Source organism: Nomia melanderi, chromosome 3, assembly GCF_051020985.1.
Source record: "Nomia melanderi isolate GNS246 chromosome 3, iyNomMela1, whole genome shotgun sequence".
NCBI lineage: Eukaryota > Metazoa > Arthropoda > Insecta > Hymenoptera > Halictidae > Nomia > Nomia melanderi.
The window spans coordinates 2,725,274-2,751,598 of NC_135001.1; the positions used below are offsets into that span (position 1 = coordinate 2,725,274).

The 26,325-nt window shown below is 41.7% G+C and overlaps 1 protein-coding gene across 15 annotated transcripts in view; it reads left to right on the forward strand.

The window, feature by feature from the left end:
* Positions 1-26,325, forward strand: part of qin (tudor domain-containing protein qin) — a 316,867-nt gene that overhangs the window by 132,402 nt on the left and 158,140 nt on the right. Inside the window, exon 1 of one of the 15 annotated variants that reach the window (XM_076365507.1) lies at positions 1,077-1,121. The exons of the other annotated variants lie outside the window; for them this stretch is intronic. The gene's annotated coding sequence lies outside the window, so the exon portion shown is untranslated. Of the gene's footprint in view, positions 1-1,076; positions 1,122-26,325 lie in introns of those variants that run through there. 15 annotated transcript variants of the gene reach the window in all.

The following is a 26,325-nucleotide window of genomic DNA, read 5'->3' on the forward strand; positions in this document are numbered from 1 at the left end:
CATTCCGTGAGGAATTGAATTTTCCGTTCACACCGAAAATGAATTCTCATTGAAAAACGAAGAACTTTTTAAAAATTTATTGTGGAGTCAAATACAGGCATCTTAATATCATGCATACTGCGTATATTCAATTTTATTTAATTGTAAACGTGTGAAAGTCTTAAAAAAACGGTCCGGCACGGAACGTGATAATACTTGTTAACCCTTTGCAGACGAGGATTCTTTGAAATATACAAAATCTTCAGCAGATGAAGCTAAATTATATATCGGTTGCTTAAATAATAGAATGAAAGGAAAGTACATGTCGATTTCTTGCTATTTAGCTAATTAAATCATTTGTTCGCGACTTAGTCTTCCAAATACAAAAATTTCATTTCGCTGAAATGTCGATATGCATCCGCGAAAGGTTAACAATTACAATTGTTCTTCGAGGTATATCTCGTTGATTAATACTAAAACTATCGAGCAGTTCAATTAAATTTTATCAGAATAGATTATTCGTTTATAATGTATTTATTTCTGGTAAATGGTCATAGTTCTGTAAACAATTTTTCTGTGTATAATTACGCGTTAGCTTATTAAGAATAATACATTTATTAGATTGCGAACTGTGTTACTTTATTTTGATAATGGGTTCTGTTAATATTGTACAAAACAGTCAGTATTCTATAAACGCGTAAATTAAAGCGACTGCTGGTTAGCATTTTTCCATGTGCAATTTGTTCATTAATACATCAATGAATTTTCCTTTGTAATTACTTGATTGCGGCTGTTCATACAAGTTGGTATTGTTAATGGCAAAGTAATCTATGGAAACAAGAATTAAATGAAAACTTATTAGCGCGGTAAACGGTATTACTACGTAAACGATAAAATAAGATTTATTCGCCGAAGCTTTTATTTTATCGCGTTACACTCACTCGCTGCAAGTATAAACGCGTGCAATCCACACTCGGATAATCACGTTTGAACCTGAATAAACATTTTCGTTTATTTTTCCGTCTTTAATCGTTTAAGTTCATTTGCAAATATCGATGCGTTCCCATTCGTTTGACAGTATTTCCCTTTTGTTTCAGGTACGTAACGCGTTCGCGGAAACGAGCACGCCGTGAAATCCAGCAGTAAGTCCAATTACAATCAAATGTAACTAACACGTTTTCCGTTGCGCGATTCAAATACTCCCAACGGTTAATCTTTAACCAATAAAGCATAAAATGAAAAATTCCTACACAAAGCACCAGAAGATTAACTTAATCGAAAGTAAAGAAGCACGATCGGTTCGCTTTAGAAATTCATTTAAAACGATCCGATAAAGATCGTTAAATCGTAAAGGCCGGCCAAAAGAGAAACAAATCCTTAGTTATTATAAAATACTATGCATCCCCTATAAATATTCATCCGAAGGTTCACGGGTCGATTATTTGCGAGTAACTTCTCCCTCGTCAAGGCGTGAATAATTTCTAAATTCTACCAGGGCTTTTTTCCGTTCGTCCGGTCGGGAAAGTATTTCTTTCAGTGAATCGTCTATGGTTGAAGTTCCCGGGACCGGATTAACGAAGTCGCTTGTAAAATTCGTCGAGGTTTGGGAAAGTTTCAAGCCTTTTTCCTCGCTTTCGCCGTTCCTTCTCTCGAACTGTCCCCTTCCCGGCCAGACGTGTCGACGCTTAAACGTCCCGAAAGAAGATTGCGATTCTTCTCCTCTTCGATTCCAATATTTCCAAGTTTCCCCCGGAGTTCGAGCTCGTATTCGTAAAACATATTCTCCCTATTCGCCGATATTGAACATTGTTTGCGGGGGAAGTGGCTTGTTCTTTGAGACGCGGCGAGCCGGCTGCCCGTGGCGAAATATGATAATTTTTCGGGGCATTTCGTGTCCGGTACGGTGTCGTATCCCGCCGGTATGAACGCGAAGTATGAAATAGTCCTTTTCGATTTCGTTCTTGTCGACCCGGTTCCATCAGTTCCCGTTAAATTACACGCGGCGAGTTCATCGGCGTCGGACACGCACACTTTTAACATAGAACTTATGTCGCGCCGTTCCAAATATATTCCGTAGAATATTTTTCCATTTAAATTTGAAATTTAAATTTCAATTCGCCGCGTCGTATTTGAATTTTTGTCGACTCGCACACGTGTACACATTTTTATGGCGGGCTGATCGATGTCCAAAGTGCGGGTTCATCTTGGTGGGTCAGTTTTCCTTTGTATCCGGAATGTTCATTTATCGATGTAGAATCGATCCGTAGAATCGGAACAATGCTTCAAGTTCGAAGCGTTAATTACCGATTCGATCTTCCCGGTTCTCGTTTGCTGAACTATTTAGATCTGAACCCGGTTGTGGTGAAAGGTGAAAGGTCCTTTACTTTTCTTGTGTTTAACCTTTTGCACGACAATGGCTATTCTCAGTAGCCACTAGATTTAGCGTATACAAAACTATAAAATTGAATATTGAATAAAACTGTGCTTCTTAATCCTTTGCACTCTCGAGAGGCACCACCTGAGTTCATGTGGTAAAACGATGAAATTTGATATGTAATATTATACCTCGTATAACGCATCAATTTCAGAAATATTGAAGTAAAATAGCTTTGTCTGTCAATCTCTTCGAGATAGTTTCAAAGAATGTCGTCTTTATATCATCAGAAAATGTTGAAATATTTCTAGTGAAAAACTTCCGAGTGCAAAAGATTAATCTATGTCCATTGTCTCGTTGAGTTGTTTTCGTAACACGTCTGTATCTCATCAGAAAACGTTGAATATTTCTAATGAAGTATTTTTGGACTGCAAAGAGAGGTTTACTCGATTAAAAATAGTTGTTAAGAGTGTACATAGCTCGAATTAACGGATTAAATCCGCTTTTACACGCGCGAACACTAGCAAAGTTTTTTCTTTGTCCTCTCGGGTGCTGATGGGATCATATCTAATGGAGAACATCAATAATTACAGCGAGTTGCTAAAGCGGATTTGCTTGGCTGGTAATTCGACACAGCCACCGACAATCGAACAATCGAAATATACCGTGTCGAGTTCGCGCGTATATCCCCTCGATCCCGAAATCTGTCTCGCAAAAATCCAAAAATACGCCGGAATAATTCCGTGCGGATTTTTTGGTTTCGAATAATTCATTTCGTTCCGGCTGACATTAAGCGCGTCGGTCGGTCCCGGAAATGTTTAAAAAACATTTTGATTGGCTGCTTTCGTCGATTCTTCACTAGGGCAGTTTTATATGGAACTCGGTAGTGTATATTAAGCAAAAAAATATAGTTCCTTTAGAATGGAATCTGAAAGTAAAGCTTCCCTTATCTTCACACTTTTCCTCATTTTTTTAACATTAAAGCTACCCAGCAATTAAATTGACTTTTTGAAATTTGTCTGTAGAAACTCCAAGAGTGCATCTATCGAAACTTTATCGAAAGCTCTATCGAATGCCGCACGATTTCATAGAGCAAAATACACAGAATGGAAAAATATAATATTAAGTCATTTGATTGTATTGTATTATTATTATTATTATTATTATTGCGCGTTCACTTAGCTGAATGTCACCACATTAAGAAGTAGCATTATTTATAATATAGAAATATTTTCAAATAATCGTCGTTTAACAGTTTGACTGCCATGTCACCCGAATAAGGTGAAACCGTATTATACGAACAATTTTGAACGTAACCTTGATCATTTATTTTCTTGGTGATGTATCAAACGCACTATGTTTTATTGGTTGTACGAGATATAAGGAAGCTAGACTCTTTAGTTTCTGGTTTATTAAGAAATCTGTTTCGATTGTATAGGAGTTCTGATGAGTGCTTACTTGCCAGTCAAAGTGTTAATTGAGTGACCTCTATTAATTCGATTTGATTGGAGGTCATCGATGACCCCATGTCATTCAAGTTATTAACAATTGCAAGAGGAAGGAATCAGGAATAGGTCATTTTGACTCTGGTAGTTTCAGTGTTAATCTCAGTGCTAACCTACGTACAGAACTAATGACTCTTAAAGTTACAGGACTCGATAATAATTAATAAATCACAAAGCCTCGAGTGACAAAGAGATACTCGCAGGTGTCCCGAAATGTTCAGATTAGTCATTTTGTATTCATGAAACATCGATCGAGCCGGCATAATTATCTCCTTAACAAGAGAAAAACATCTCCGCGACGAGTTCCCATTATCAATTTAGTTCTCCAACTTCATTTTCTTGCGATCCTTACTGACCCGTGCCGAGAACCGGCGAAGATCGCGGACGTCCGACCGCTAATTAGTCCAAGTATCGTGCATGAAACTAGCTCGAAGTTTGCCGACGTGGAAACACAGGAGTGTGTTGCCGGGAACTTTCAAGGAGCACTAATCCTTTACGGGATTCAGAAACGCGGCTTGTCCTTCTCGGAATTATCGTTAAATCTTAATTACAGTTACAAAATATACTCGGTTTTCAGTGGAGTTGGATGAGAGGGTTGGAACGTTCGCCGTGGGGTTCGGCGATGGTTCCGGATCGGCGTTCAAGCCGATATTCGTCGGGAGCCGGCCATGTTTTCCCTCGGACTTATTAATTCGCGAATTCGGCTGCAGTTCGCCAAGCTCGGCCTTTTAATCTTTGCCCCATTAATTATTAATCCGGCGGCTAATTAAAGACACGAAAAACAAACGCAGCATTTCCGCGTCCCGAAGAAAGTAATTTCGCAACTCCTCGCATTATTCCGCCGCCGCTAGTCCCGTTCTTGCAGGTTTTTTCTCCAACATTCCGCGCAGCCATCTCGCGCAACGTTCTAACAATTACTCCTATTATCAGCTTCGAATCTGCGACGCTGGAAACGCCGGAATTTACTGCTTTTTCTTATCGTCGTTGAACCGCGTGGATCGCCGGTTTTCCGAAAACAGTTCTCCAACGAAATATAGAAAACCGAGTCAACCGTCGTGTTTTACACTCTGTGCAACAGAACTAAAACCAAACTCCGGGAATCTCATGATCACTGGAATATTCGACAGAACGCGCTTCCATGGACCATTTAGCAGCAATTCGCAAAATATCAGCAGCAATCTACACGAAAAATCAATAACAAACTAGCACTTGGATTTCTACGATACCCTATATACGCGTCACAATCATCAAATCCTCAGTCTCGAAGGATCAGCAGCGTACCGATCAATTCTTACGTCGCAAGACCTCGACGCCCCTCTTCTCCTGCCGATCACACCTCTCTCCCAATTACCCGACAACGACCTCGTCAAATTAAAACAGCTCCAGAGGACCAAGCCCCCATCTTTTTTTTACGATCAACATTGTTTTTACTATCCAAGCCAGTTTAACAACGCGAATCCTCCCATAACTTGACGGTTTTTCGCTCGCGAACCAGCCGGGCTATCCAGCGGCGGCTGACGTCGAAAAAACCTGGGGCCGTTGGGCTGCGGAAGGGGTGTTGCAGGAGCGATCGCATAGCAACGGATGATCCGTTAAAATTGGTACATGACGAGCCATAATTCTGACTGATTAAACATGCATGGCATTTACTATACACCACGATTTCGTGACGTGGCAATACCCGTGGTCTGCTTGCCCCTTCTTCTGTCTCTATCTCCCACTCTCTCCCACTTTCTCTCTCTCTCTCTCTCTCTCTCTGGCTCTCGGTTTTCGTCTCTCTCGGTATTCCCCGCCAACCCCTTTGTTTCCTCTTCTCGACGTGTCTGTTCCTCTCCCACCCTCCGCTCCATAGCCACCGCCACCACCCATCCCTCGCCGATCGCGCGTATTTGCTTCGATTCGCTGTTTATCCGCTAAATGCACGATAAACAATGGATCTGCACCGGCACGACCAATAATGGCGGCCTTACTGTGGGCACGACCCATCGATTCGCGCTGTTTTATCATCGGCCGGCGAACTTTCCGCGGGCCGCGTGCGCCGTACCGTTTGGTAATTAACTCCCCGATTAGGTCTGGGCCTAACGCGCGCGGAAAAAATGAATCGGCATTGGCTCGGGTCGGCAGCGGGGCAGGTCCGGCGCCGGGTAATTGGATTTCCCTTCGGGTCGGCGTAACGAGCTTGACCCCGATAAGGTTGCCGCGGCGCGGCGCTGATTCGTTTTATGGGGGCAAGAGACCACCGTGACGGTTCTGAATTCAATTTTTCGACGACTGGAACGCGTTTGCTTTGCTGCTGGCAATCATAATTGAGATCGATGTGGAACACCTTCGACGAGTGTCTTTTGGAAATATTGTTCTACGGTGTTTCTTATACTTTGCTACTTTGTTGTTCGCTTTGGGACAGTGTATTCACGATCACAGTGGAATTAGAATACTGTTCTCTTGTTTCAGTGAAGTATCCATAGTGAATAATGATTGTGTCAGTTCCGATTCAAAAGAAATAAATGAAGTTTGCGGTTAACGAAGTAATCTATTTACGTTGGCATGGGAGGATTCGTTAGTGGAGATTCGTAGGATTATTTGCTGATTTTTGAGACTTTAGGTTGTAATTTATTAAATTCAATGATTAATAGGTTCTGTTTTTTTTTTATGTACGTTTATATTGTTATGAAATCGGAAACAGGATTCGGAGAAGTGTGTGTTATCGTCAGTATAACGTTTTGCGTTGACAATTTTTGTAAAGCGTCCCGTTTCAAACCTTCCGCCGTGCCCCGAGTCTTTTAATATCCATTTTTAATTAGTAAATCCACCGGACCGTTCAGCGGACCTGCCCTCTGGGCCTCTGTTCGCCGTCTCTGTCTTCCTCTGTTTTTCTCTCTCTTTCTCTTTCCTCCGGTTTCAACGTTTCTCGTTTTTTGCGGTGGCGTAAATACGCGCTACCTCTAGCTCACTTCCAAAAATCGGTTCCTGTCGATATCTGTATCATTTCATAAAAAAATTGACCAGAAAAAGGGAAAAAACACGGGCGCTGCTCGATTCCGGGGAAAATTTCTGCGCTTCCCAATTCCCCGTGTCCGTGAAAACCGAATTTTCTTATTGAATGGATTAAACCGATTTTCCAGAGAACGAAACTTAATCCGCAAAGATTCTATTTTACGCGCACATATCAAATCATGCGAAATTCAAACTTTTTCGAACAATGCACCAGTTTGTAATTTGTGTAACAGTATACAGTCAGGGAAATGACTGTTTATATAAATATTTCCTTTGTCCGTCAGTAATGATGTTCTCAACTCGACAATTTGTGTCAAAGGTATGCTACAGAGCTAAATTTTTTTAACCACTCTATATTCAGTGTTACATTAGAAATAATTTGATATGATTTTCTTTGTTCGTCAATAGTAACGTTTTTAACTTGACAATTTGTTTCAAAGATATGATACAAAACCAAATTCTTTTTGATCAGTCTATGTTCAGTGTTACATTAGAAATAATTTCAAATAATCATCTTTGTCCGTCAATAATAAATCTTCTCAACGTGACAATTTGTTTCAAAGATATGCTACAAAGCTAAATTCTGTTTGACCAGTCTATATTCAGTATTATATTAGAAATAATTTGAACGGATAGAACTAGGAGGGTAGAATACTTTTTTCTGTCACTGTAATTTAAAGGGATGGGAATAATATCAGCGAAGAGCTTCCCTTTCAGCTCGTATTTCTCAATGTTCCGATATTATCCGCGATATCTCGAAATGAAGTAGCGTATTTTTATTACTGTAACATTTCAGCTGTTAAACAGACCAATTTACGCACGTATGACACATTATTTATCTTGTCGAAAGTGCAGCAGCAGCGTCTTTACTCGTAAGTAAATACAGCTTCCCTCGCTCCGTCTTCGTTGTCAGGGGAACCAAGACGCTGAGAGTAATGTCATTAACACTTTGACTGTAAGACGAGCTCCCATAAAACTTCCTCGGAGTTCAAATTCCTTTTTCTGTTCTCTCTTCTTTTTTCCCAAGAAATATAAACTTACAAGCCAGGATTTATCACGAGAATTATTCTTCCAACTTTGCCGAACGTTCTGCCTTAGTTGTGCTATCGAATACTTAGCCCTGCCATCGCTAACATATATTCTTATCCTTATTGAATATTATAAACTGAAAAAATCGTTGTAATATTAAAAAAATAAGTTAATAGGAAATACCGAAATATAACTACGCACGAACCCTTTCAGCTATTTTTATGTCATTTTGAATCCACCCTTTGCTATTCTTCCCACATGCTCCGGAAACACCCTGTATAAACTATATTACAACTCGTGGGGAGTTTCCGGTTTCCTTATTCCACTGATCTAAAGAGCAAAAGGTGCTCCGTGAGTTCGAATCACCGCGTGGGAGTGAAATCAAACATTTAAAAATGAATTTTAGAATACCACTCAGATTAATAACTCTTCTTCAATATTTAGTATGCATTATGTAAAATGAGATAACACTAAAACACGGTATCTTTCTATTATTCCTACAGTTTCAATACACATTGCACTGTTTTCTCGCGAACGCTCCAGAACGTGTTTATAATACATTTAACCCCATTACCCGCGGTGTATCTCTACCAAGAAATATTTTCTAAAATTAACAAACGAATCTCTCGGAGGATATTACTTACATCGCATTGGTCAACCTACTTTCTCGCAAAGCGTTCACGTTTATAATACATTTCGGTGCATTTCACCGATTATAAAATTGCTCCGAAGACACTGGGAACGCGTTTAGCAAGACTAGAATCGAAGAGAAAGCCCTCTTGTGGCCGTTGCAAGACACACCGCCACACCCTGCACATACGACGCTCCATTTCGCATCGGTGTCTCGCCTAAATTTGCTCGTCCCTCTCTCGCCGTGCTGTTCGCCCGTTTCAGCGTTTTATTTTATATTCGCGACGCGCTCGTTCTCGCGTCGCGAGGCCACTTCGGAAAACACGTTCGCCGGCGCGCGGAACGCGTATCATTTCGTCAGGTTGACGGAGGGAGGGCAAAAATTTCCGGCGGAACGCTATTTCTCTTTGGCCGCGATGCCCGTCGCGTTGTTCACGCGCGATTATACGAGTGTCTACCCGGGGGCTTAGCTCTCCGAAGAATCCGCGTACGCGTGAACCTTTACGAAGGACGATGGAAACACGATGGAACGGATTAACCCTTCGCGCACGAAGATTCTTTGAAATGTACACAACCTTTGGCAAATGAAGATAAATTATATATCAACCATTTAACATGTTCGCTACCGTCACATATTTCTGACGGCAGTGATTCTATATTTTACATAATGAAAACAAAATTAATCCTATTAATTAAATATATCCACCCTTGTTGAATCTTAATTCTCTTGAATTCAAACGAAATATGTTTCTGTTATCAATTGTTACACTCCTAACTAACCATAGGTATAGATTAATGTGAAATTCTCCTTTGTTTCCCATAGATCTTAAATTAATCCTATAGATATTATTAGAAATTTTAAACTACGACATTATATTTAGAAACTCAATGACTCGTTTCAATTTCATTTTTCTGATATTTTATTGGCAAGATGTATTGCATTGAATAACATAATAATCTAATCTCTCTGAAAAATATCTTCACAAAGAAGCACAGCTATGAATAAAGCCAATGCCGAGTCACGCTCGACATAGGAGCGCAAAGGTTAAGTCGACATTCTTCTCTCGATTTCTGTTGTCGGATTTATCGTAGGTTTACAATGTACGGAGAGTTCGTTTTTCTCGCGGCGAATGATTAACGGCGGAGCGTTTCCGGCAAGAGCAATCACGAAAGAGATTGCAGTGATAGAGAGGGGCCAAACGGAAACGCATCGGCGGAAGGTTGTCAGAAGCGGACCCGATATACTTGTTGCGCTTGTCTCTCGCTTTTAGCCCCGGCTTCGAGCAGTCCGGTTCCAAGTTCCCGAACGGTTCCGCCAGTTTTCCAGTTCCCTTTCGTATCGCCGGCAGGCGGCCGTTCAACTGATGGACCGCGCTAAGAACTTGCGTTTAATCCGCGGAGATTGCAGAGCCCGGACACAGAGCGTATTCTCGGTGGACCCTAGTTATGCAGATTTCGACACGAATGCTCTCTTAGCTGATTGGTTCACGAGCTAAGTCGTTCCTCTCGTGAACTCCCAGGTACTCCAGGTACCCTGCTAACCGTTCGTGTATAATCTCCTCCGCGAGAAACGTTCGCGAAGTTGCCGGGTCTGCTTAAAGGGCGGCTGCTAGCGAAGATTCCTGGAAAATTCAAGCTTGTACGTGTCACATGAATTACGTATTTTAACCCTTTACGCTCTGAGCAATGTTTAACGTTTTGCACTGGGAAGACATGTCACGCACATCGAGATGGTTTCGTTCTAAAATTGACGATTATGTCGTAGGGCTACTAAAATAAAAACTAAGTCCGTAGTCAGGTTAAATATATTTATTATGCGATGTGGCTCTAACGAGGAACGGCGACTAACTGCCCTTCCTCAACTGCTTTCCAAAAAGGAGAGCTCTTCATTCGAGGGCGTACGTGACCCAGGTCATGGTGGTCCCCTTAGTCATAAACTTGTCAACGGGCCTGGACTATCTCTCATACTAGATTGTTTTCGATATGTATCACTTTATAGGAAATGATTATTAAACAACATTAGTGTACATATCTGTGTAAAATAGGGGAAAACAATATTCTTCGCGCAAGACTTTATCAAATCTCTGAATTCGTTACCAACGAGAGGTTAATATGATCTTTCAACTCCGAATCGTTTTAGTATGAGCTACCAGCTGCTCCAGGAGTATTTAAAATGGCACGAGCGCGTCCCTGGAAGATTGAAGACCCTGATTTGTCATTGAAACAAACGTGTGTACATTTTCAAGTTGTGTTGATTAACCCTTTGCACTTCAAGAGTGTTGTACTGGAAATGTCCAATATATTTTCTGATAAGATATAGTCAACATTTCTTGAGGCTGATTTAATGAGATATTGTATATAGATTAAAGAAAGGCTGTAATTGAATCTTGATTATCTTGAATTCAAACGAAATATTATAATTCTATCAATTGTCACACTTCGAACTAACCGTAGATATAGATTAATGTGAAATTCTCCTTCGTTTCCTATAGATATTATTAGAAATTATAAACTACAACATTATGTTTAGGAACTCAATGACTCGCTCCAATTTCATTTTCCTATTATATTTTGTTTAGAAGATTTATTTCATTGAAGAAAATATGATTGAGGAGACTGTCAATGACATAAGCGCTGGTAGCAAACGTGTTAATCTGAAAGTAATTATTGCGGGCGCGGTTATGAAAGAAATCATAGGTTAAGAGATTAAAACTTGAATGGAACTAGATCTTTAATAACTGAATATTCAAGTGATTTCATTCGAAACGGGGGAATAAGGTAAAAATGGCTGTCGGCTAGAAGTATTATACTTCGTTCAGCGAATTTCATGGTTGTCGGGGAGTTGTCAAGACCAACGGGAAACTTTGTTTACCGAAAAAAGAAAAGAACAAAACCCGGGGAATGTTTAAAAAGAGTGTGACTCGTGCTCGGCTCGTCCGACGATAATAGTAAGTTGGTCGCTCCCGGCGGTGGAGTCCCGTAGGAATTCCGGCCCTGACTCGATGGTAAAGTCTCTAATTAACTGTCCATCACTTCATTTTCGAGATGAAGGGACGTCTCAACTTATACCTGGAAACTCCGACGCCACAGCTTTCGGAACTACCAAGTCAATTTTAAAGGCCAGCCACACGCGAATAGTGGAGAATTATTGACAGCTTTTCGGTTTCCGTTCATCTTGACATTAGAAACCGCGTCGCATAGTTCGTAATAGAGCTAAGTAACTGTAAAGCTTATTATTTCACCGTTTTCACCGCGCGCAAAGGATAAGGATAAATTATATATCATAGAAAAAATCGATTTACGCGTGAGATAAATTTGAGAAAAATCCATTCGATCTTTTCAGTGGAATATTTGAATCAAATAAAATGGATTTCATTTTCATTGAAAATTTAATCGAATATTTGACTGATTTGGCAGAAATTGATTTCACGTTCGAATAAAATTGAACATGAAGTTTAGTTTAAGCAAAACATTGCTTGTGAAGGTTACAAACATCGAATATGAGTTTGTTGAAAGACTTCGTGGTGTTTCAAGCTAGAACAACGAGTAGGATTTCTGATTGCTGAAGGATTCCTTCGAGAGTCATCGCTCCAGTGCGCCAAAAGTAGAAGCGTTCCTGTTTTCGACCAAAATCCCTTCAGAATTCACTTACGCTGACACGAAACTCTCTAATTAGTAACCTGTCACCCTTCGGAGACAACAGCACCGTTTCACAAACTTAGACAGACGTTCCATTTCTCGAGACAGGCCGACTTCGCCCATTATAAACTTGTAAATCGTCGACACTGTGTTATTACATAACGTGTCTGCATTGCTTACACCGTCTTCACGTTGGTACCAGTACACCTGGACATTTTTCAAGACATTGAGAAACCGTCTGTAATAGCTACATTACTAATTCATTAAGTAGTTCCTACAGCACAGGATATAATTCGCCACAATCACAAAATCAGTGTTCACGTCAATTTTCATGCCAATCTTTGTCACAATATCGTATTTTTTACTTGAGAATTGCTCGAATTCGAGTCCTTCGAAACAGTGTAAACCGTACATACAATATTAAGAATAACATTATATTATACAATTTAACAAACGAATATCTTCGATATTAAAGTATACAAAAATCCCCATTACTCGCATTACTTTCACTGTACCGTTAATCAAACAATGACACACGCGCGCACCGTAAACACAGAAAATCCGTAGCCTATAAGGCACGGAATAAACCGCGAACGTTATCTGCCAAGGGGATGGTCAGCAATCTCTTAATGCAAGGGCGGGTCAGATAAAGAGTCCGCTAGCCGTCTTGGGAAAAATGCGGCGTGCGCCGGCTTCAATTCATTTTTACATTAACCGAGACAGCGGGGTTAACTCGTTTTTAATAATTAAATATTTTCCTGCGGCGTCCCTGCGAAGAACAAAGTTAGCCACCCGTATGTCCACGAATAACGCAGGAAAAATGAATTTTCTTGTTGTTAGTAACCCCCATTGAAGCTGTTATAATAACATTCGTCGCAAAATATATATCTTTCAGCTCGCGCGCCCGGTCCAAAAGAATTAAAATAAGAACGTTGAACTTCGACCTCTTCACCCGAGACAATTGATCCCGTTTTTTTCATCGCGCTCGCATTAATATTCTTCGGTCGACCAGCGGCCCCGATACACCGGAAGCTGCCTCCCGTGATAATTCCGTCTGAATATTTCATCGGGAAGGCTTAAACTTCAGACTCCAGCTTAAACTCACGCGCGACTGAGTTCCCCGGCCAACACTAACGTGCCATCCGCCCGACAATTTGCGTCAATGGCGGCTGAATGATGACGCGGCCTCGAGCGCGCCCGCGCGCGCTCGTATGAAAGAACAACGGGTCGAAGAACTTCTGCCTTAATCTAATTACCCATTGAAGCCGGGACACATTATTTATACGAGTCGCGGTATCGCGGAGGGTGAACTTCTCGTGTAGGAGGGACGAGCCGGTTGGGATAAAAAAAAAAAGTTCTCGCTTCGACTTAAATGTCACCGTTAAACGTCCTTCTTTGCGGCCGCGCTCGTTGCGTCGTCGCTTCGCTCCTTTGTTCATTACAATTTTCTGGCGACGCTTTAACGGAAGGGTGATCATTGTTTGGCTCGCGGAATTTTCTTTGGAAACTATTTTAATTGGCCGTGGTTGATGTAGCTATTGCGAATTAACACTGGATGTACGGTATGAGTCGAATTGACGCATTTTGGAATGTTTAGTTTGTATTTAAATTATGACGAGACTTTCGGCGAAAATTATCAGATAAATTTGTGTATTTGTAGAGATAATAATAAGGTACGTATAAAATTTGTATAACAGGTTAGAAGTCGCTCCAACTGCTCGGTAGTTTTACTGTTAAGTGGGAAATGTGCAGTTCAACGTATTCTTGCGAGTTAATCAATATATCGAACAACTCCGCGCGAATTTATTATTTCGATTTATCACTGATATTTGTATTAATATCGAAAATCACGGTACGTATGTGATTTTCATTATTGTTCTTTCGCTTGATTCATGTTTTCTCGTGGAATTTATTATTACATTTATTGAATCGGTTCCAATTTGTAACGTAGCTTTTGTATTCAAGTGTGTTACTCTCTTTTAGTATTGCTTTTCTGAACCGGAGGGGGCCGAAGTGACGCGGCGCTCGTGCGATATCGTAATCAATAGACGGAAAAACTGTGTTTTATAATAACAACGTAGGGAAAAAAAAATTCTGTTAACCGTGGCCGGTGCTGTTATAAAACGCTGCAGGCGCGCGTGCGGGTCCAGTTATTTGATTCCGCGTATGGTCCTTTTGAGTTATTATTTGTCAATGTCGCTGACACGTGCAATAAACTTTAAACACTGCCAGCTTATCGCGGCGCGCGGTTTTTCCATTGTTTTTCCACGGTTTACACTCGCGTGCATTACGTATCGATCTAGCCTTCATCCGGTAGGTGTCATATTTTTCGTTAATATTGGATCAACCGACTGCTCGTAAATCCTGTTTGCGACATACATTGCAAACCCTGGAAAGGATGGGGAAACCGCGGGAGAAAGGAAATTTTTTTAATCGTGCACCCTTCGACTGGAAATACATATTGTAGAGAAGCGAGAAGCAATATCGCGAACACGAGCAGGCTTCAGAGGAAACATATTCCTTACTGAACATTAGGAAATCCTGCAGTACAAAGAACCCTTAACCCGTAACCATTGAAATATATTATATTCTACCAATGTCGAAAGTGGCTATAAATAAATCGGTAGATATATTCAATCACTGCAGCTCTTTTCCTAAAAATTACTATCAACGAAACGCTTTTACCTATAACTTTCTTAACAAAACTTCCGAAAAGTCAGTATCAAAACCAGAAATCAACCTCCCGCGACCTACTAACACAAGCCTCAAGATCACAGTAAACGAATCATGATCATTACGGACGCGTAGGTACCGAAGGAAATCTCCGGGCAATTAAACACGTCCGAATGTATTTCTAATCAGAGCGCGGGAAAGTTGCGGCGGCCAATTAACGGCGTAAACCGCTTTGAGCCGGGAAGAAGGGCGTTGAACCGTTCTAATTAAAAGCATCGGAAGAAAGGAACGAAGAATGAAAAGTAAAGAGCAGGAAAAAAAAGGACGAGAGAATCGTCGGGCTCGCCTGCGGTTAACGTTATTATTCTCAACGTTAGCTTAATACTGTTTTAATCGTGGACGCGCGAAGGGTTGGCGGTCGGGCCCCGTGTCTCTTTCGTGATAATAGGATTTCATTGGGGCTCCCGGTTGAGCACGTACACCGAGGCCGTGTACACGGGCGGAACGTGTAGACGATCCGACACGAAAGATCACCCGTGTATTGCAGCCAGGAATCTTTCCCGTGGGTACGTGCTGCTGTTCACCGGCCATCGGCTTACACTTTCCTTAGGCACCTTCGTAAATCCCGGCCGAACGAGATTGCGAAAACACCGCGCGAGCGAGTGAGCGCGCCGAACTCAACACCCCCATCGGCCGCGACAAAGGGAATTAAACGACTTGTAAATAATTTTTATTTCCGGCCGGATAACGTCCCGTGGCCGCGGCTTACTTGTTTACTTATTCACGCGAACCGTTCAACCGTTTTACTGTGATCCGCGGCATGCTATCGGGCAAGAGTAAACTTTATGCCGCTTTTCGGTGCTTTCAGGTTCTATTCGGTTTCCGTCGTTCTCGCGTGAATGGATAATTAACCCTTTGCCCAGCGTTGTCGCCGACGCGGGGGCGTTGTAAGATAAGTTAACTACGTTTTTAATAAAACATAACTTTTAGAACGTGTATGCGTTTTTCTGATATTGAAACTACTGGGCAGTTAAATGGACATTTTGGAATTTATAGAAACTCGTAGAGCGCTGTTGAGACTTTAATTGATTTATGGTGAATCAATTTCTTGAATGATTTCTCAGAGGAACGTATGTTATCTTTTTAGTAATTGCAAAAGGGGAATTAGGAGTGATTTTGACCCGTCCGGTAGTTTTAATGTTGAATCTTCCTTTAATTCTTTAACATTGGAAAATAATATTTAATCTGTAACTCAAAGAAAAGTAATGTTTGGATTTGTCGGATTCAGTTTGAAATCGTCACGAATCTGTTACTGTATCCATCGGCATTCGTATTTTCATGTGAAAAGAATGTTTATGGAATTTAATTAGAATTAAATAGAAGCAGTTACAGAGAATGTGTTGAATGCAAAATATATGTGATTGTTTGAATGTTATTTGTTATTAACTATTTCACAGTGAGCAGAGAAATGATATTTTAAGTTGTATTATAAGTTAAAGGATTTGTGCTTTATCCGTTTCAAGTGTTCTATTTCATTCTACACCCGAATTTCGCAAAATGCTCTATGAATAATTAAGCTAACAGCACACGAGCGCTAAGCCGTAAGAAATGGTGGTCATTAAGTATACACAATCCCCGAATATAATAGCGACCTACGAGATAATCGTGATTTTTAAATCTCCACTTAAATTCGATACGTTCAGCGTTCGTACTTTAAAAGCAGAGAATTTCTTCGTGACATTTTACCTTTACTAGACCATTATCATAAGTTCTGTCCATCTTTGGAGTATCCTCCAAATTCACCATGAACTCTTAAAAAATGCATTCTTCGGAACAAATTATTTTTGTGAACATTTCACCTTCACTATATTATTATCCATCTTCCCAATGTTCACCGAATTCATCGTGAATTCTCAACAAGTATATTCTTCAGAACAAAAGTAATTCCTCCCGAACATTTCACCTTTACTATAACATTATCCGGTGTACATAAATGTTTCTTTACAAAAAAAAAAAACATTTTCTTTTAAACACTCAATCTATAACATCATTATTTGCTATACATCGCCGTAATATCCGTCAAATTCATCGTGAATTCTTAAAAAAATATATTCTCCACAACAAAATTAATTTCTCCCGAACATTTCATTCTTCCTATCAAATTGTCCGATACCCATAAATATTTCTCCACAACAAACCCAACTTCTTTCGAACAATTCAATCCGTGCTACATCGTTATCCCCTATCCACCGTCATAATACCCACCGAATTCACCGCGAATTTATAACAAATACATTCTCCGGAACAAAAGTAATTCTACCCGAACATTTCATCCTTACTATAACATTATCCGCCATCCATCTCCATAATGTCCATCCACTTCGCCGTGAATTTTTGAAAAATACGCTCGCGGGATCTCGAAGGCGAATTATTTATCCGGCGCGCCCATTCCTCTCGACTTGGCGTCATCAAAAAACGAGGGGGGAGTGGACCAGCGGCGGTGCAACGTTTTTTATTGTTCGGCGGACGTACATCGTGCATAGGGAAGCAGGCCAGGATTGCCGAGTTTGACGTAGCGCGCCATATCTTCTTTTTAATCTCTTTTTGCCCCGGCGCGTCGCTTCATTCGGCACGCGATTCGCGCAATTGAAAACCGGCTACGTATAGCCCCTACCAGCTACAACGCCGAGAGAAATGGTACGCCCGGCCGTCCAACGCCCCTCCGCCGCCGGCTCTTCTCTGCGCGGCACACAGTTGAAAAAGTTCCGTGATGTTCTCGCCCCAGCGCACTATAATTTTCAATCGTGTATATCGTCGTAATTTATGGGCTCGTCCGCGGTGCCGTCCGGCTATGCGCCGCCATGGAACGCGGTGAGCGACTGTGTCGAGCGCGTTTCAAGCGCGACCGCATCAATCTTCGATCACTTGTTAATCTCCCGGAAAATAATTGTCGAAATCATTGACAGGAGCGACGCCATATCGGTAAGCCGGACGGAAGTGTCGTCTACGGAGGATAAAGGAGGATTCGACAGTGGAAATAGTATTTACGAGATGTCGCCTCGACAATTCCGTGAACAGTGATCGATTTAAGAAATATTCTTTTCCTTTCCTGCGGAAAGGGAATTGGGAGAAGGATCGGTGTTGGAATATTTCAGTACTTCTCTGCTAGTTTAGATATTTTTTACATTGTCCTTTTTGGAAGGATATTTCTGAGGAAGATGCTTAGGTTGGTTTGTTTAATTTCTTCTGGTATTCTTTGGATTTTCAATTTTATTCTAGACGAACGTTAGAGTGAACTGCTTTGAAAAGTGTTTTCAATCAATCTTTATTGTTAATCACGAAGTTAATATAACAAGACGGTTTCAGTTTCCCTAAGAACGTAAGTCTCTGCAGTAAGAAAACTATCACACGTCTCCGAGATACTTATAAAGCCATTAACTCGCTTCTCGAGGTACTTGAAGCGCTGGGAATCTTCTTACAGAACTTACATAAGTCCCGCAGTCTTATACTCAAATCAAAGAACTCGAAGAAACATGAAATAAGTAGATTAACTTTCACATAACAGTTTACAGCAGACACCGAAGCCAAACAATAAACGCGAGTTTCACTGTACGTGAATTTTAACCCCTTGGCAAGGAGTTCAAAGAATGTCCGTTTTACCTATTTTACTGACATTTTCGGAATAACGGTAAAACGTATCTTACAGTGTAATATAAAAATCGACGTTACTTTCGTCGTGTCTGAACATAAAACATCGTTGCCAATTTTCAAACAAACATCTCGACTGTAAGTTTGTGTTAACTGTTACTCTCGAAGAAATAACTGTACATCCGTACGAAGCAGTGACAATGACGGCGAATGGTCGATAATTATAGGACATATTTTCGAAAGAAAACAACAAACTTCGTATCAGTTCTTTGCACTCGGATGTTTCTCACTAGAAATATTTAACATTTTGTTACGAAGACGATGTGCCTTTGAATCTAACTAGAAGAGAAATCACAAGTACATTAACGAACAGAGCTATTTTATTCCAATATTTCACGTATCGAGGCATTATACAAAGTTTAACATTAACCCGTTGACCTACAATATCGTGTCAGACTCGCGATCAAATATTCAACTGAATTTGAGAAGTCCAAATGTTATTCATTCTCTTTAAATATAAATTAAATATCACTTTTCTAATATCAATCGTTAACCTTTGGAGTAAACATGAACATAGAGCAAGAATGAAAATTCTTTCTTTTCCTAACAAACTATTAACGATAACGTAGTTGTATTGGTCATAATCGAGAAATATATCATAGGGCAAGGGGTTAAATATCATTCTACAGTTCTACTACGTCAAATCAAGTAGTATTTGAGAGTCACCTCTTGTGTGCAAAGGGTTAACCCTTTGAGGACGAATGTCGACGCTTTGTCAAGATGAAACTATCATGTTTGTAGTACTAAGTTGCAAAAAAATGATTTAATGACTCAAATAGTAGGGGATCAGTACATAGTTTTCTTATTCTATAGTATTTTGGCATTCGATGTGTAATTTCGCAGAATCTACAGCAGTGTTTGTATGCTTTCAAGAATCTTCGTCCGCAAAGTGTTAACTATCAAAGTAAACCTTACATATTGGCACCCGGGGCAAGACGTCCCCAATTTCTCTAGCAGCGAATGGTCGAACTGATTAAATCGATTCGAAATTCGTAACAATCGGCTTCGCGCAGGTTCACCGTAGGATTTCCGGGCCACTTTGAAATCGGGCTGGCGGTAAACAGCGGCCGGCTCGCGCAAAGTTGATCAGCCCGGGCATTATTTCGTTACATTGGGCGCGGACGAGTAAAGCCCGCCGAAAAGGCGCGTTTCATCGGGATTTTCCGCGCCAACGGGCCAACCTGAAAACGATACAGATACCTCCGGCTGCGACGCGAAATATTAATTCCCCCGTTCGTGTTCCGATTGTCCGGCGTGTGCACATGAAACGACCGGTGAAAAAAAATAAAGGATGAAAGCGGGTGCCGAGAGGAACAGGGAGAAAGAGGAAGAGGGACAGCCGGAGGGATACGGGCAGGATGGAAAAGGGAGAGGAAAACAGGGGAAAAACGGGCGACAAAAACGCGCGTATGTGTAGTCGCGCGCGCTGGCGCGCAAGTTGACGATGCGCGCCGCGGTTTCGCCGATTAGAGGAAAACGCAGGGAATTAGCCCCGACTTTTTCGAGGAAAACGCGCGTTGTATGCGGCCTGTCAAAGCCACAACGGGCTGGCAATTCTCCTGGATAGAGTGCGATTTCGAACGCGTTAATCAGATTCCAACGCCGCGACGTTTTTGCGTTACGAAACCGCTGGGAAACGCTCGACGTCGCCGGGAACGAACGGACGACGCTCGGCTTCGACGAGATCGAGTGGGTTTCAATGTTTTCGGAGCTTTTTGATAAGGCCAGGGATGAACAGTTTTGTCTTGTTCCCTTTTCTTTTTTAAGGAATTTTAATTATTCTATTGGAAATTGGATTGAAATCACGGAATTTTGTTATGAATGCTTCTTTCAGTAAGTTTGAGAACATGATAAATAAGGGTTGACTCTCGAATAACACACATGTCTTCGTAGTTTCTTAATATGCTTTTTTAAAATCTTATTTTCTTTCCCTAGATACTGCAAATATTCGTGAGTCTTTCTAACTGTGACAGTAAGTAACGATAGAAGTTACGTTATCAGAAACTTAAGGGATGTAAAGTGTTTTAGTCAAACATTTTCTTGCAACGTTGCCTCTCCGAACCTTCCATTGTAAATTAGAAAAATAATTTTAATATTAATTAATTTTTCGATAGCAGTTTTCAACATTCAAGTCACTTATGTTATCTTATGATATATTCGAGAAACGAACTTCTTTATCTTCCCGAGGCAAAACGCGTATCAAAAGAATGCAAGATTTCCCGAGTCGATTGCGGAGCGTGATTAAAATTGAGGAAAAACATTGCGGTGAGTTAATAGTGAAAGGAGAGGAGCCAGGGAAAGAGAAAGGGGTGCGCGGCTAGGCGAAATGATATCTGTCGGGTGTCGCGGATACATAAACGAGAGAGGCGCGTGTAATTTGGCTGAAAATGGATTTGCTTTTCATCGGCACGCCGGCGGACGAGAGCGAGACGGACGTGCGCGAGTCGGTCGCGTATCGAGTGTCATATGGAGTGTAGAAAAAATCGTCGGAATTACAATGGGATTTGTTTTCTAGCGTTTCACGTGCGCGCCACGTTCGCCGATAATACGAAGCTCGTGTTTCTCGACAAAAGCCCGCGCGTCGAAACTTTTCTGCCCCTTTTTCCCTCTCTCGCGCTCTGCCGCGCAGAGCCAACGTGTTTAGCTTGTTCCCCACTGATTCGGTTGCGATACGGGATACTATTCCATGGAAAATCTTGTGTTTCCGTTCATCGTTCCCTCGGTATTTCGACGCGAAACCCTGGTGTCCGCTTAAACACGCGTTCTATAATAGTGATCCTGATGTAATCGAGATTGGACTGGTTCTTTTCGGGAAATACTAGCTGAAAGTGGAAATGAAATTCGTTCGTGTAAAGATTTTGTAATGTGAAGCTGCCTGATGTTCGTTGGGACACGTGTTGTATAATAATAATTGAGATTATAATCATTTTTAAAGAATGTTAATCGAAAGAGAATAATATATTATTTGTTCGTGTAAAGATTTTAGGAAGATCTTTGCTTTGTTGGAACACGTGTTCAATAATGATAATTGAGATCATAGAAATTTTTAAAGAATGTTAATCGAAAGAGAATAATATAATATTTTTAGAGAGATCCTTTGTGCACGTTAAAACATATTCTATAATGATAATTAAAATTAGAGAAATTCTTCTTGGGAAATGCACATGAAAAGTAGAATATATCATTTGTAGATTTACAGATTTTATATATATATATATATATTCGTTATAGTTCGGAAAACAAGTTTTAGGAATTTAGTTGAAGTGTTAATTGTGAATATTGTAAGTACTAATGATATGTAATGAATTAACACAGACGAATGTTCAGCTTTAATCATTTTATTTTCCTTAAACTTTACGATTGGATGCTATTATTATATTTTTCATTGCTGTACTAAAATATTTGTTATATTCTGTGTATAATATCGTAAGTAGAAGTGTCTGATTAAGGTCAGACATACGGACTTAGCAGTGCTCGGGTGCAGACGTCACAGATATATTGTCTCATGTTTTCAATTATATAGTTACTTGATGGATCGTCTTCATTATTCTAGGATAACAATCCGTTATGAACTTATGATAATTCGTACCAGATAATAATTGCACCGTCAAATCGTATATATAACCGACATTCTTCGAACATAAACCTTTATACGGCGGAACTTTCCGCTTGACTCTAGAAAATTCCAAAAAAAACGTTCCTCCTTTGAAATGCTAATTTCGTTGCGAAGGAATTTCATAGATATTCTGCACACGGAAGGTAAATTTCCCTTCGACTATTGAACCTAGTTAAAACGTCGCGATATATCTAGATACGATCAAGATTGTAATCGATAAGATACGAGAAAGTTAACGATCGACTATTACGATTTACCCATAAAATTAAGTACACATTAAAAGATATTCTAAAACTGTCCAATATATTCTACCCGGATCGTATAACGCGTTTTATTTTCAACCATAAATCTACATAAATTTCGTCCACTTTCTTACATTAATTGCAAAATTATGTAACAGTTCCTTGTACGCTATCATTCATAAGTACCATGATACCCTGATTTGCGTGTACTAGTAAAAACATTTACTACTAATCATCCTAGCCATGTATCCTCCATACATGTGCCCCAATAAAATCCACGCATCTCATTGATGCTTCCGCTACATCACATCGAACGACCGAAACTCTGAAACAAACCAAAATCCATTCTCATACGAAAATCACACACCAACCAAACGAAAGACATCAACGTACCGTAACAATCCATAATACATCGAGTACGCGCAAAACAACATCCTCCAAGTACACGGGAAACCTCTGACAAGGGACAATGCAAGAAGACGAGTCGCGAAAAAGAGGAAACAGCGAAACGAGGGAAAAGAGGTGCGACTGGAAGATGAAAATTAAAGGACGGGGGAACAGAGGCGAAAGTAATCGCCGGTTGGTGGTTACTGGCGCTGCTCCACTGGCTTAATCGCATTCAAACGGCTGCGAACACATCCGAGAGCCGCTTGCCCGGGGAACACGTGTTCCTCTGATTTCATCGGATGTTACCGGCGTCCGAGCCCCAACGGTTCGACACACCGTTCCCCAACCCCCTTTCCCGGCCGCTTCTCACCCCCGCCGAATCGTCCACGTGCACACACACACAGAGAGAAAGAGAGAGAGAGAGAGAGAGAGAGAGAGAAGCGATCGGCGAGCAGCCGCGTTTAGTAACTGCCGCGTGTGCTGGAGCGTCCACGCTTCATGGAAACGGGATCGGGCGGTGGCCAGTCGCGAGCGAGCGTGCGTGCGTGCGGCTGCTCGCGCGCGATTTGCCGCGTTTGTATCCTGCCCGCGCGGACCAAAGGCAGACAGAGGAGAGGAGCGCCCCGTTCTGGATCGCTGCATACCTGCTCGCCTGCTTGCCAAAGGATATTCAATCGCATTGCTGTCTCTTCGCCCCGGCATCCCCGTTTTCTATACCCGGCTCGTTTCTCTCGTTCCGCCGGCCCTCCTACGCCGCGCCCTCTTCTCTCTCGCCAAGCACACCCCCTTCAAACACCGTCCACTCTAGCCTAGATAACAGTTTCCCCGCGTTTCTCTCTCCCCCTCTCTCTCTCTCTCTTTCTCTCTCTCTCCTTTCTTGAGCAGCTGCGCGTCAAAATAAGCGACCAGCGTCGATGCAGCGCGTCGATTGTTGCGTCGGTTACCGTTCTATCGATTTTCGAGCTTCTGGGTAGGTTCGCCGAGTACCTTTCTAAGGGATCGCGCCTGATAGATCGTTGGGCTAGGGGATTTGGGTTTCTTGGTAAGGTAGATCGAGTTGAGGGTGTTCGAATGAATTTCGTTTCTTTTTCGAATTTGATGGGATATTGGGAATTTGTTAAGTTGAACTAGAAAATATTGGGGATTGGTGAACTGAGGAATGACGAAAAGGGAAAAGATTCTGTTCTGTATTTGACGCTTTGGCGATTGGTAGATGAAACTGTGAAATTTTGAATTTCGTGGAGTATGTTATTAACCCTTTACAGACGAAAGTGGGCATTTCGAGATGTTCATATTTCAAACGCCGAGTCATAAATGATGTAATTACTTAAACAGCGAGAGATCAGTGCGTAGTTTCATTTTTGTGAATTAATTGAGCAACCGATATATAATTTAGCTTCATCCGCTGAAGGTTTTGTATATTTCAAAAAATCTTCGTCCGCAAAAAGCTGAAACAGCACCTGAAGATCTGTATAAAATTGAATGATATAAGATTTTGAATATTCTTAACCGATGGAAAGGTTTCGACAGGATATGTGAGTTACTCTAATTCCAATTTTTCCAATCCATCGAAATCCATGTTTGCACAAGCTGTTATCCTTTAGACTTTCCGCTATGGAGTATTCCCCGTTATCATCATTATCAGTATTATATATTTGAGCGTTAGTGTAAATCAAATTACCCAGGAAGGCAATTAAACCGCACGAATGATAATCAGAAATTCCACGCTTTAAATTATAGTCCCGATCGGCGGGGCGGGTCGAGCATACGTGTGTGCCGGTAACGATTCTACAAGTCAAATTACCGCGTGTTGCGGAATTGCATTACTCTTCGCCGAACGACTTTAATGCCGCGAAAAGGAACGGTTCAGTAAAAGGGAGCGGGATTGTCAGTCGTATAATTTAGGAAATACGTGTGCCGGATGGGAGACAAGCGTCCCCGCGATGGAGTGCAATTTTTCAACGAGAACGTAATTTTGCCCGGCAGTCTGTAATGTCACGCAGTTCTGCGGGACAATGCGGATAACAAGCTCGAAATGTAATTTTCTCGAGCGCGTGTCCCCGTGCGTGCGCTGGTTGCACCGGCGCGGGCGACCCGGACGAACCGATTCCCCGATTCGCTGCGAAAGAACGCTTCTGTGGAAAGGACAGCGTCACCGTCGAGAATTGTTCCGATGTTGATTCATTGGTTCAGCAATTTTTCTCGCTGAGAAAGCACGGGCACCGAGAGAATCTCGCAATTTCCATTACATTTTATTTACATCTCGATTACACGGTTTTGCTACGCTACACATACACGTATAAGGTAGTTAGAAAGTAATAGTATAAATTAAAGGTTTGACAGTACTATGTTCAACAGAGAACAGTGGCAACAATAAAATGAATTTTTCTCGTGGCTAACTTTTTCATCGAAAGAATATAATTGAATTTTCACCTGCAGACGTGCGTTGCTCCGCGAAACTTGTCCGATACATCTGTTCACTAGCCACCGCTTTCATCCGCCACGGCTCCAAACACGCCCGTGCCATTTCAATCCCAAAGAATCTCCGCCTCTTAAACGTGTTGTTACATTGAAAACAACTGCCGATCGATTCGCTCGAGCGCGAATTCATAGAGTCCCGCTTGCCTATTAAAGTTCCCCAATAAATCCAAAGAAACTGCGAAACCGATAATCTCGCCGAGCAACGAACGACCATAATAAACCGTGCGCGTGCAACTTAGATAATTGAAACAGGATTAATCATGGTCGAAGTGTTAATTAGCCGAGCGTGAAACAGAAATCGAAATTGCAAACAGAAGCATTCGTTTAAATGGATAAACGCGGCGATTTAGCGGCCGCCGGTACGCCGGACGCCATTGCTATCTTTCATTTCGGCGGCGCGCGCGCTGAACGGCTCCATAGATCACGCCGAGTTGTCTTTGATTCTCGCGCGGGGACCGTAACGCGATCGTAAACATTCCCCGGGGAATGCATAAATTAAGGCAACGCCAGGCAGGATCGTTTTGAATTGCAAAAACGCGAAATACAACGGACAAGAATCGGTCCGCGCCGAAGTTCCTCCGTTACTTTCACCGCGACGGAAGCGGGCATCGATTCTCCTCTCCCGGCGACGGCCGGGGACGCGGACGACGAATTTGTGCCAGAAAAGAACAGGCTGAACGCCTATGTCGGCCAATGTCAAGCTCGAGCAACAGGCTTTCTCTCTCCGGCCGCGCCGCGGAAGATTCACCTCTTCCGCGCGAGGCCGTTTCCTATCCTTTTCACCGATGAATCTTCCCGGCCGCTGACAGCGCGCCCGCTCGCGCCGAAAACGTGATCCTTCTTGTAATCTTGCTCATTTGTATCCAGCTACATTCGCTTTCTACGAGGACTCTCGATCGAGGTACTGGAAATATATCCGACGCTCGAAGGTTCCCGATAAAAGTCGCTGATGCCGGAGATCCCTTATTCCAGCGAGTGAACGGTTCTGCGCGCTTCGTCAGATTTTCACGTTGTCTATTACGTTCCACTGTTTGCCTCGTTTATTTGCTTTATTTTGTTTATTCCTTT